The sequence below is a fragment of the Triticum aestivum genome, chromosome 5D (assembly GCF_018294505.1).
Source record: "Triticum aestivum cultivar Chinese Spring chromosome 5D, IWGSC CS RefSeq v2.1, whole genome shotgun sequence".
NCBI classification, from domain to species: Eukaryota; Viridiplantae; Streptophyta; class Magnoliopsida; order Poales; family Poaceae; genus Triticum; species Triticum aestivum.
The window spans coordinates 125,144,462-125,157,095 of NC_057808.1; the positions used below are offsets into that span (position 1 = coordinate 125,144,462).

At 46.1% G+C, this 12,634-nt stretch overlaps 1 long non-coding RNA gene and 1 pseudogene across 7 annotated transcripts; one reads left to right on the forward strand and one right to left on the reverse strand.

Annotated features, from left to right (window-relative positions):
• Positions 1 to 232: 232 nt before the first annotated feature.
• On the reverse strand, positions 233 to 2,664 carry LOC123119848 (coiled-coil domain-containing protein 97-like; annotated as a pseudogene).
• Positions 2,665 to 6,339: 3,675 nt separating this feature from the next.
• Positions 6,340 to 12,297, forward strand: LOC123119849 (uncharacterized). Of its 7 annotated transcripts, XR_006459012.1 has the most exons (11): positions 6,340 to 9,262; positions 9,390 to 9,458; positions 9,640 to 9,706; positions 10,400 to 10,421; positions 10,623 to 10,718; positions 10,804 to 10,866; positions 10,963 to 11,048; positions 11,271 to 11,290; positions 11,367 to 11,426; positions 11,513 to 11,569; positions 11,669 to 12,297. It is a non-coding gene; the product is annotated as an uncharacterized lncRNA (long non-coding RNA). The 7 variants fall into 7 exon arrangements; XR_006459009.1 differs by having other exon boundaries at positions 9,390 to 9,706; positions 10,400 to 10,436; XR_006459010.1 differs by having other exon boundaries at positions 9,390 to 9,706.
• Positions 12,298 to 12,634: the final 337 nt, after the last annotated feature.

A 12,634-nucleotide genomic window follows, 5' to 3' on the forward strand; every position in this document is an offset into this window, starting at 1 on the left:
CAAGTAAGACGGAAACCAAACGGTGTTGAATGCTCTGCGTCCGCTGAAGAATAATTACGAAGAAAAAAAAGGCCACATGCCACTTGACCTACATTTTGACAAGGAGAAACTAATAGCACCAAGAGTGAAAGCGAGACGAAAAAACCATGCCAGGTATCAAACTCCACTGAGAAACAAAGGGAGAAGGGTCAAAAAGCACCAGCTCTGTAGCCGGTAGCAACATAGAACCAGATGACGATTAACCTACTGCCTGATACTATTATACCTTGCATAGAGCTCATCACACCTCACGGGGATGTGTAAACTGTGTGTCTGTGTCCAGCACATACACGGTTGCATCATATATTTACATCCTGCTAACAAACAACAGTACAGGGTCTAAACATGGCCGACGCCGCTGACCGAGTAGGCAACTTAAATAGCAGCAGACTACATTCTGGACCGTCCTAATCTTTGTCGATGTACTTGTCCTCCGCGTCATAGTTGGCCTCTCTGGACCAGTGATCGTCCAGCATCTCGTGGTTGTCGATCTGGGGGTAGTCCATGTGCTCCGAGTCTTGGCCTGACAGGAACTTCTCCTGCATCACCGAGGGATAATATTGGCTTGAAAGTCCCTGCGGGGGGTCCTGCAGTCTCGTTCGGGCACCCACCGTTATCGTCGTGTGCAACCACCTGCGACCAGGAGTTAGGAAGAAAATGAACATCTAATAATCTGCTACGGCAAAGTTTACTACTGCTCCACCAGAGTATCTTAGTAAGGAAAAGGGAGATTGAAAATAGATCTATCTAAACTCAGAGGAAAGATATCCTGGTTTTTTGCTCCAGTCAAATAAGAAAAGGCGAATGCCGCAAGTGCAAGCGAAAAGCGACGGTAACTGAAAGAGACGCCTTAGATTGACCGAGTCTAGCATATTCACCTGCTGAATTAGATTGTCATTTCTCCGAACAACAGCTCTACATCAAGTTGACACCGACACAGCTGGGCCATTATGTCATGCATCTGTTCTAGTCAAGAACTAATCCAGTGATCTGGTTTTACTTTCAACTTGTTTCTTCCTCACCGCTTAAATGTACGGTAAAAATGCGAGGTGCATATGTTGTTTTCAGATTCATCACAGGGCCCTAGCCGACAATAAAATACTGCAGAGTTAACAATGACAGAGTTTCTAAATCTGACTACAGTTACAGCCATGGAGGCTACACGAACCCCCGGTTACAATGTTTCGGCAAAATAAGGTAATCCTAGTTTCCTTGGGCGTTCTGAGGCTGGCAAAGCGGAGATGGACGACCATGGTCCTGCCCTTGGCCCAATTGACCCACTTATATCTTACAGAGGGTGAAGATTAGGACTTGCAGGAAGGCTGATACCTTACTAATGCCTTGTGAAGTAAAGAGAATACATTCCTATTGTACAAAATGGTCCAGATAGACTGAGGAAAAAAGGTGCTTGATTTCGATTCTCCAAATTGGAAAATCACATACGACAGTCACTCAAAGATCTGGCGAATAAGGGGCCACCCCACCCAAAAGCACTATATCTGAAGTTCGAACTGTGTAATAGCAATTACATGGTGCCATATTAATTCTAGTTTCTTAGAGTGGGTCCGATATATCTGAAGTTAGAACTATGTAATAGTAGCAGTTACATGGTACCATATTAATCCTATTTTCTTAGAGCCTGTCCGATATATCTGAAGTTAGAACTATGTAATAGTAGCAGTTATATGGTTTGATGTAATACAGTCATACCTGTAAAACAACTAATTTTCTACATCTGAAGACTTCACACAGTGTAGATTACTATTTTTCCATAGACAAAGCAGACTACAAAGCAAGATTAATATTCTACAAGTCACAGCAAGTTTGATATAAGCGAAATCGATGTAAGCACAACTACATCGCCTCAATGTATCATCACAACACAAACTTGCACAGTTCTATGCAAGTGCAAGCAATTGTAACACAGAAATTAAGCACAATCAAGCCAGACCGCTAATTGGCAGCAAGCAAACCTCAGCCTCGGTGTTCTCCTCCATGCCGATGTTCTCTTCCTCCTCTTCTTCCTCTTCCTCTTCTTCCTCTTCCTCCTCCTCCTCCTCCTGCCCCATCATCGGCCGCTCAACGGGACCGCCGACCCACTCGCTGGGGTCAACACCCCTCCTGATCTGCTCCCCGCGGATCTTCTCCACGATGACGGTCTCCTCGGCCCGCCGCATCAGCGTCTCGGAGAACTTCTCGCCGGGCCGCACCATGGCCCGCCCGAAGGGGTCCTGGAACCTGCCGAGGTACTCGTGGTGCAGGTACGGCTCCCGCTCCCGCATCGCCTCCTCGGAGAAGTAGTCCCCCTGGCTCACCAGGCGGTGGAGGTAGGCGCGGCGCCGGTTGCGCACGCGCGCGGGGGCGGGGGCCTCCCCGGCGGCGGCGGAGCGCAGGCGGCGGAGGTGCCAGCCGACCTCATAGTCGTCCCGGAGCGCGTCGAAGGGGGCGAGCTCGTCGGGGCGCAGCGCGGCGCGTCGCGGGAGAGGAGATCGAGGAGCGCCGACTTGCGCGCCGGCGGCGGCGGCGAGGTGCGGAGGAAGGCCGTGGGGAAGTAGAGGCCGCGACGGCGGAGAGCCGGGCGGCGATGCGGTCCATCGCCGCGGGCTCCATGGCGAGCGGCGGTGGGTCGGCGCCGGAGGGGGAGGGATGGTTCGAGCTTTGGCGGTGCGCGGATTGGTGGGTTGGGCTTTGAACTTCTCTATGGGGTCGGTTTCGTTTTCTAATGGGCCGTAGGGCCGTCGTGGTGTGTCGTCCATCGTGGACAGATCAAAAGGTGACAATTAGATCCATTGTCCAGTAACAATTAGTATTTTTTTTTCTCAAAAGAAGTAACAATTAGTTTTAAAGAGAAAGTAGGAATACTAATTAATGTTTACAGATTTTTTTGCGAGGATAATAACGATAACTTCACGAACATTATATTTGATAGTTTTCAATAATTCTAAGAAAAATACAGTAGGTTTGAACATCGATGTACCCCTTCGCAAAGAAAGAACATCGATGTACATTATAAACGTGCTGAATTTCACAAATAGACTCATATTCGTGTGGGAATGTATTTAAAACCAACAGTAGTTTTCATCCACACAAAAAAATCCAACATTTGTTAGGCCTAAAATTTTTCTCCTTAATCTGATGAGGGTTAAATTAAATGAACAAAAAGGATAAAAATCTGACGTCAAATTTCTAGGCATGGCAAATCTGACGTTTTCATGGCAATTTATATTTGGCGAGATGATGGCAATTTTAGTTTGCAAGCACAACAATTTCCTGGCAAAAAAAGTCTAAAAGCGGATTTGCCATGCTTGCCAACTAAATTTGCCATTCTCGACGAACATAATTTGCCATTAAATATGTAAGATTTATCATGCCTAAAAGCTGACGTTCGCTAAATATTCGGGTCCTAAATGAATTGAAGTCATTATGTTTGCCTTACCAACATGATTATCCCATTGTTTATCGCCCCTTAGTAGCTGCAAATATTAACATATAGTATACATATATGTCCTAAAAATTGAAAAAATTCCTCACGCTCTTTTTTTAAGGCAGAGGTCGAGCAAGGTCGGCGGTGCACCAAGGGATCAACATGCCCAATGGACATGCTAGTTGGGAAATGTTGACACAAGTGGTCTCATGCATGGGAAAGCTTGCCCTAGCGATGTACAACATGATGTCAAGGTTGTGATGCAGGGTTACACAAGTATAGTTTGAGCAAAAAATTTGGGGCTCCCTACACCAATGGGCCGAATGGCATGATGGAATTTTCACATCAGCGCAACTTCTGAAAGGAATGGTGCAATACAGAGAATTGTCTAACGACAACAAAGAAATCCTCATCAAGGTAGTTATGCAATCCCAGTCGACCTATTTGATGGATGTCTTTAAACTTCCCGGGCCTTTATGAAGAACTCATGAAAATCATGAGAGAGTTTTAACAGGGTGCAAGCAAAGATAACCATTGCACCCACTAGATCTTCTGGGAATGCATGATCCGTCCCAAACCTTGGGGTGGTATGGGTTTCTGACATTTACAACTCTTTAATCAGGCAGTGTTGGCTAAATAGGCATCGATGCTTTTGTTGCGACATGCTAAGTTTTCTCCCCTTTTGCTAGTAGGTTGATGGGCCACACGTCTGACACACATGTTTTGGCCTTGCTTGTGTGTCCATAATTCAAAATAGGTGACCTAACGGCCGCCGCCCAACTAAACATACCAATAGTCACCAAATTCATATGGCTAGTGAGGAGTAGGCAATGATCTTCCTAAGATCGATATGTCTTCAAGTGGTCAAGGGAAGTATATATTATGATCTTCTTAAGACCTATATGGCTTTACGGGATTGCTGGCACGTACGCGAAGGAGACCCCGGACCGACCCGAAAATCTCTTCCGCGTGAAGCGGTTGCCATTGCTCAAGCCATTCCATAGCACAAGCGCTGCATTCATGCCGGCCTAGAGCGAACGTGACCTCTCATTTATGCCGACATTGAAGTGACGCGTCGGTCGAGAGCACCGCTTGCGCCGCGTCCGATGTTCGCACCTGTTTAATGTCGTAGAGATATTACTGAACGGGACAGGATGGATATCTACCACTTGAAGCAGGTTCCCGTCTGTTTGCCTACCGTCATTATACAGGCACACCGGTCGCGAAGCCAACTCTGGCGCCCGCATTGACACACCCCGCCACCGCTTGGCCTGGCCGGTGTCTGCCATTTACACCAGGTCACACTCGGCACAAACCACACCACGTCCATTTCACATCCTCCTCTGTGGACCACCTCCGCCATGACCGTGAGCTCTAGTGCATTGTTGGAGAGCCTCTCAACAGGGCATAAGCACGAGCTGGCCACCCTTGCAGCTGGCTGACATAGTTGTCGTGTGAGGCGGATAGAGGTCGGCCTGCCGGCCTACTCCTCGAAGGTCTCTGACGATGACCCGATGATGGAGACAGCCTCTGACGACGAGTCGGCGCCCCTACTAGCCCTGTTCCATGTTGTCTCGATCATGGAGCATGCGCAAGGTGCGCTTCAAGGATGCCATGGCGGAGCAGCAGCCGGCGCCACAGTCGATGTCAGAGTTCCGGCAAGCGCAGGAGGAACATGGTACAACTTTTCTCTCCTCAAGCAGCATCGGCCGACAGAAGGCCAAATCTACGGCCAGCTCGTGAGCGAGGAGGCCGAGGCGGCCAAGGCCGCGGAGAACCCAACTTCATCACTGAGCAAAGGGTGTTGTACAAGGCCGCGACACTCATGCTGCCTACAACACAGACCGACGTGGAGGCGGCGGAGGCGGCCAAGGCCGCGGAGAACCCAACTTCATCACTGAGCAAAGGGTGTTGTACAAGGCCGCGACACTCATGCTGCCTGCAACACAGACCGACGTGGAGGCGCCGGAGGCGGCCAAGGCCGTGGAGAACCCCAACTTCGTCACCAAGCAAAGGGTCTTGTACAAGGCCGCGCCCGGTCGCGCCGCGGTCGCAACACAGTCGGACGCGGAGGTGGCGCAGGCGATCGCGGACGAGAATGTCGGCAGCTGCGCACCCTTAGCGCCGCCAATGAAGTTTTGGTGGTGCCGGTTCTACGACGAGGCACGTCTGTCCATGTCCATCATCGATCTCACGTGAACCGGTGACGGACAGGTTGCAGACTCCGACGAGGAGCAGTAGGGCGCGAGCGGCGAGGCCTCGAGTCCCGTGAGCCGATCCAGTGTCCCATGTTCTACTCTTGCACATCGGCGGACGCACTTTCACTCCGTGTGGCTTAGCTGGCCGTCGGACATGGACACGGCCGCCCGAGATGCGCACGAAAGGGAATAATAAGGACTCGAGGACGTGCACCACCTTAGATTTAGACCAAGTTTAGGTCCGGTCGCTTTTATCTAATGAAATATGCCAAAAATGTATTAAAAAATCGTCGAAGTTAGATAAAAATCGTTCAATTTACATGTATTTCGTCCGACCTGTTTAAATATGGTTTGAAATGTACGTGGCCGTGGTTGGACGACCGGCTCCGTATCAATGTCAACATATATGAGGATAATACGCATATCCATTTTATGGTCAGCATTTATGATGGCCTAATATGGTATGGTATGCCATGACCTGTACTATTAAAGAAACATTTTCTTTTTAAGAATACCAAAAAAACATTCCCAAGACACGGCGTGGATGGGCATCGCAACGGTAAGGAATTCCCTTGTCCGCCCCCAATTCGAGACGGAAGCACCGCACAGCAGCCGACCTCGCACGCCTACCCCTGCCCCTGCCCGCTCCGGATCCTTCCATCCATCACAAACCCACCAGCTCCACTTTCCTTTTATTTCCCGCCGCCACGCCACGCGCACCTCGGCGAAGGACAAGGCTCCGGCTGCCGCCACCGCCTCTGCCCCGGCTATAAAGCCGCGCCCTTTGGCCGGCCCGCTCCTCCTCCTCCTCGCTTCGCCCGGGCCATGCCTTCCTCCTCCTCGCCGCGCACTGCCCGGTCTGCTCCTCCTCCTCTCCTCGCCCTGGCCGTGCCTTCCTCCTCCTCGCCGCGCCCTGCCCGGTCCGCTCCTCCACCTCCTCTCTTCGCCCCGGCCGCGCCTTCCTCCTCCTCGCCGCGCTCCCGCCGGTCCGCTGCTCCTCCACCCTTCGTCCGGGCCGTGCGTATGTCCTCCTCGAGCCGGATTTCATCTTGCTCGTCCTCCTCGATCGATTTGCCCATTTAGAAGAGCGTCTGGATTTGATTTTGCTCGTCCTTTTGCCCGTTTAGAGTCGCGTCCGGATTTGATTTTGCTCGCCGTCACCGTCGCCGTCGCCGGTTTAGATAGCTAGAGAACCCCGCCTGATTTGATTTTGCTCGTTCTCGCCGTCGCCCGTGTAGGACCGCGTCCAATTTGATTTTGCTGGTGTGCAGTTCGTCAGTTTAGAGTCGCTTCTGAGTTGATTTTGCGCTTCCCCGCCGTCGTCGGTTTAGAGTCGCTTCTGATTTGGTTCTGCTCGTCCACGCCGTCGGCCGTTTTCGTCTTGCTCGTCCTCGCAGTTGCCCCGACGCGCTCGCATGTTCTTGGTCCTGTCTCGTCGAGGGTCTCCCGTCTGGTTTGCGATCGAGAAATTTCTGCGTGCGCTTCTGTTATCTGAGAGACGCTTTGGATCCCGCGTTTGGTGTTCGTGTCGCCGCGAGCGTTACAGGAATGGTCGGGTCTTGGTTTTGAAATTGGGTTCCGGCCGGAGATGGAGAGACGGAGAGCAGTTGTCAGTTTGGCGTGCTAGTTCAGATCGGTTCCTAGGCTCCTGCGTTGTTCGTCGGTTGTTGTCTGATCTCAAACGGCTAGCTTGTTCGTGTTAGCCTAGATACTCTGGTTCCTATGTCGATTCTGATTGTACCAGCTAGCTTGTTTCACTTTCGTCAGGCTAGATGCAGGGGTGATTTTGTTCTGATGGGTGTTGATTTATGTTCTTTTCAATTCAATTGGTTGGTTACTTCCTATCATGCTCTGTTTATGTTCCCATATATGCTGATGTGTGTTCAGGGGTGCCATTTTGAGCAGGCAGGCATAGCCGAAAGTTCTAAAAGAGTGCAAATCATGTGGCTTGCTGCTTGACTAATTGAACACCTTCTGCTGCTACTGTAGGACAAGGTTTCCTTCTTTTATTCCTCGTGTTGCTATTTCCATTTTCATATAGGAGTACTAGATGAGGTGCTGCTAGTCTTCTAGATTGCATAGCATAACTCCAGAATCTTGTCATTGCACACCTGGGCATATGATTCTGCTGTGAGCATAATTCCAGAGTTTATTTATCTGTGAAAGCACGCTCATCACACGATTCTTATCAATGCTGCTCACTTTTGTCATGTCCCTTTTGTTTGTCCTGTTAAATTTTATGGAGCAAATTTCGTACTCACTCTAGTTGAAATATCAAGAACGCTGACTTCTGTATTTGTCACTATGTAAGCCATGCACTTGGGAAGCCTGGGCGTGATTAGGATTTGGATTGCATATAGATTTTATGCTATGTTTGTTTATAACCTGGTTGTAACCTAATATAGTGTGAATCTGCTAATTTTTTAATTTAATTTATGTTCAACGCAAGGAGGTTTTGTTCGTAAGTCGTATTTCTTTTGCGTGTGCATGAACATTCACGCTGTCAATTTTTCTTATCATAATCATTTACCGTGGTGTTTGACAATACATTTCTACTGTTCTTTGTTCCCTTTTGAGGTTCACTAACTCAATTATGCATGAGATATGATATCAATTACTGCTGTCCAGTCACTGAAATAATGCTTTTCTTGCTTTGCCTAGACTTTGTGACAAGAATAAGCATGTGTCTCTGTGCCTACAAACTTGTGGGTAGTGCTGTAGTGATGATGATCTAACTAGCTTCCTGTTTTCAGGAATGAAGATCTGAATTACCCTCACCCCTCTACAGAAATCAGTTTACTCATTCGGTTTCTGGAACTTCTTTATAGCTTTCTGAGTTTACTTCGTTCTTGCATCTATTAGCTTTCTGTTTGTACCCTTATCTATGTTTCTTTGTGTGTTTCTTGTGTGCAAGCGATCCATTGTGTGTGTCTGACTGTGTGTGTGATGTGCCCCTGTCTATGTTTGTTTCTTTGTCTGTTTCATGTGTGCAAGTGCTCCATTATCTGTGTGTGACTGTGTTTGACTGCTTGGATGTGGTGATTCTGATTGTGTTACTGTGCTTATATGGTCTGTCCAATTGGTTTCTTATTCATGCTTTGCTTGTGTTCCAATGTCGTCTCCCCATATATGGGGATGTGTTCAGGGATGCAAACCATTTAGGCCGTTTCGAGCAGGCAGGGATCCAGAGATGTGCACTGGTCAGGCCTCTCTTGCTGATAGATGATGATAGGCTGAGCAGAAAAGTTTGACTCTTGTAACACTCACTTGCTTGGCTTCCACTCCTTTGTGTGGCCGATTTGGCATCCAATGCATCTCATGCCTATCTTATATATCTCACTCACTCATCACAGCATCCTTTTCCCTGTTTTTGTTCCTTTTTTTCTTATCATAATAATCATGTATACCGTGGTGTTTGACAATACATTTTTTGTGATATCTGTGTTTCGTTATCTCTTATGTGGATATCATATTCTTTTTTTGTATTACTGCTGTCCATTCACTGGAATAATGCTTTTCTAAGTATTTCAGGTAGGATATAAACAAATGTCACATTTGCTCTTCCTTGTGTTGCTAAGGACACTGATGAGTTACAGCGCAGGTATATTTATGTTTTCTACACCTTGTGATGCTAATGTCTGTAGTCCCAAAACGCTTATTTAGCCATGTTTTCCTTGTTCACTTCACAAGATTATGTATTCATGCTGATAGTATGTTGCTCTTTCCAGGACCGGTAATTCTGATAGTATGCCAAGGACTGCTCAGGGTTCCTATCGCTTTCTGTTTTACCAACTAAGGTAATCGAATTTTGATCTTCAGCTTGCAAATTTATCACCTTATGGGAGGGAAAGGTTTGCATGTACATGAGCTCTGATTATCTACATATATACTTGAATTGCTTTGGATTTGTTGGACTGCTATTCTACATGATGTTCTCCATGATTCACTTGATCAGTATTTTCCTGGTGAGTTCTTTAGGGTCATCTTGTGACACAAAATACAATTTTGGTACGTGCAGACTCTGAAATTTGGTGATAAAGAAAAGGTACCTCCTAATTTGCTCTCTGGCTCTCTTACACTTGTCTTTGTTTATATGACAGTAGTGGCCTCCTGGCTGGTAGTTGGGTAATGCAGAGAGAGTTTGGAATTGAAGAACTAAAATAATGCAGAGTTGAAGGTTCTGAACGGGAAGCTTGAACAAATAGTTTACCTTTTCTCATGTCTTTGATTAGTTTCATCCTATCTATGTCTGTTTCTTGTGTGCAAGCACTCCATTGTGTCTGTGTGACTGTGTGTGACTGACTGTTTGTGTGTGTTTCTTTGTCCGTTTCTTGTGTGCAAGCGCTCCATTGTGTGTGTGCTTTTGTGTTGACTGTGACTGTGTGTCGTTTTATGACTGTGACTGTGTATTGATTGTGACTGTGTATGTGTGTGTGTTGACTGTGACTGTGTGTCATTGTGCAAGCGCTCCATAACTACCTATTGGCACCTGATAATGCATGGAAATTTCTATAAGGTCATGGGCATGTAATTTTATGACCTACATACCTCTGTAGTTGGTAGTATCAATTGCCCTTTGGACACTCTTAAATTCATTGCTGTATATTTTCCTGCCACAAGTATGATGTTTGTGCTCAGAATGATGTATATATAGAATCCAGGGTGGATGGAGGTTTTCATAATGGCTAATTTGATTTGTTATGGTTCTGATGGTGTGCTTCTTGTGTTTGAACTGAAGCTGTGGATCACTCATCAACCTGGTATGTGTTTGTATGGTAATCCTTCTCGAATTTAACTCCTTCCAATTTTGTACACAATATTTTTCTTACGGCCGGTAATACTTTATGAATGCATATCCCACATTTTAGCTAGTAATATAGTAACGCCATACTTCTTTGGACGTTGTTCTGTATATGCAATTGTGGTGAGCTCACATATTGTGTCAGTATCTACCTATGCAGCTGAATTATTTCCGGATAGGACAGAGGTGCAATGCTTACATCCATGGCAGAAGGTTCTTTAACACTGAACTCATCAAAGGTCCTTGGACTCAAGAGGTTTGTCATTGCACTCCTGACTTTGCTCGAGAAAAAAAAACATCTTGCACATTTTATAGTTATATTTATGATATTTTTTCTACAGGAAGATGACAAAATTATTGACCTTGTAAACAAGTATGGACTAACAAAATAGTCTCATTGCAAGGTATTTTTTGATTGTTTTATTTTTATATGGTTTGCTGAAATGCATTTTCCCCCTATGTGCAAGGTAAACACACTGGTATCTGTTGATGCATTGCAGGTCAGCTTCCAGAACTTCCTGCTGCTGATCCTGGGATGTTTCCGAACATGCTCCTGAACATGTTCAATTTATCCGCCCTAGTACAGGTGACTATTGTGTTCCTTTTATGATCCAGTGTAGCTAGTACTCAAATCATGGATAGTCCATTCTGTCATCACACCGCGACCAGATTCACTCTGATTTGTAGTTTATTTGGTGATGGCAGAATGAACCCACCTGTGATCTATTACGCTTCTTTATTATTCAAAATGTTTGGTTATTACTTTCTAATTCTTTCTTCCCTTTGCATCGATCCACTTGCTATGCAGCCACTGCCATGACACAGCAGGTATGCTCGATTTTTTGTTTTGTGCTTGAGATTTTTCTTGTTCTGTGATGCGTATGTCTGACCACTCTTTTCTTAGGTTACTCGGCATGCTCGGCGTGTTTACTTCGGTGGACTTCCTCCGATCACTAATGAACAGGTAATTGCCTTGAGTAACTTGTTATTTCTTGGCGTCTCTTTCTCTATTCGAAGTCCGTGCTAACTATTTTGTTCCTCTTTCTTCAGACGGTTGCTCTATTCTTCAATCAAGTTATGGCTGCTAGGGAAACACATTTGGTCTAGGTGATGCAGTTGTTAATATGAAGCTGATTTTTGAATTCATTCAAAACATCTTAGTTGTTAATAGGAAGCTGATTTTTTAATTCATTCAAAACATCTTAGGTGGCATAATCATCTGAATCCAAACATATGGAACGATGCTTGGACTACTGAGGAGGAACATGCACTGATTAATGCCATCAGGTATTTGGGAATAAATGAGCAGAAATAGCAAAAGTTATTCCTGGAAGGTACTGCATGCCAAACAACTTACATCATGGGTCTTGCTTGTAGTATTTGCTTTCTGTTTGTGTCCTTTCTATCTCTTGTGTGTGTGACTGACTATGTGTGACTGTGACAGTGTATGTGTGACTGACTCTGTGTGACTGTTACTGTGTGTGTGACTGAATCTGTGTGTGACTGTGACTCTCTGTGTGACCGGACTGTGTGTGTGTGTTTGAATTAATATTGCATTTGCTTGATGGTGTGTGCTGTATGCTTTGCTTGGTGTGTCCTGTATGCTTTGCTTGATGGTGTGTCCTGAATGCTTTGCTTGTGTGTGTTTGAATTAATATTGCATTTGCTTGATGGTGTGTGCTGTATGCTTTGCTTGATGGTGTGTCCTGTATGCTTTGCTTGTGTGTGTGTTTGAATTAATATTGCATTTGCTTGATGGTGTGTCCTGTATGCTTTGCTTGATGGTGTGTCCTGAATGCTTTGCTTGAATGATTGGTGTTGTTTGTTTTGTTTGTTGTGGTTTAACACTGCCTTTGCCGGTCCCAAGCCCGGATGTGAAAATGTGGAGGGAGCTGCATTGATATTGCATTTGCTTGATTGTGTGTCCTGTATGCTTTGCTTGAATGATTGATGTTGTTGTATAATTTGTGTTTTGTATTGTTGTGGTTTAACACTGCCTTTGCCGGTCCCAAGTCCGGATGTGAAAATGTGGAGGGAGCTGCAGTTACCTTCTTTGTATTGTTTGCATTACACACAGTTTGCATTACCTTCTTTGTATTGTTTGCATTACACACAATTTGCATTACCTTCTTTGTGGTTACTGTCCTGATTGAAATAGTGGATCTTCACATA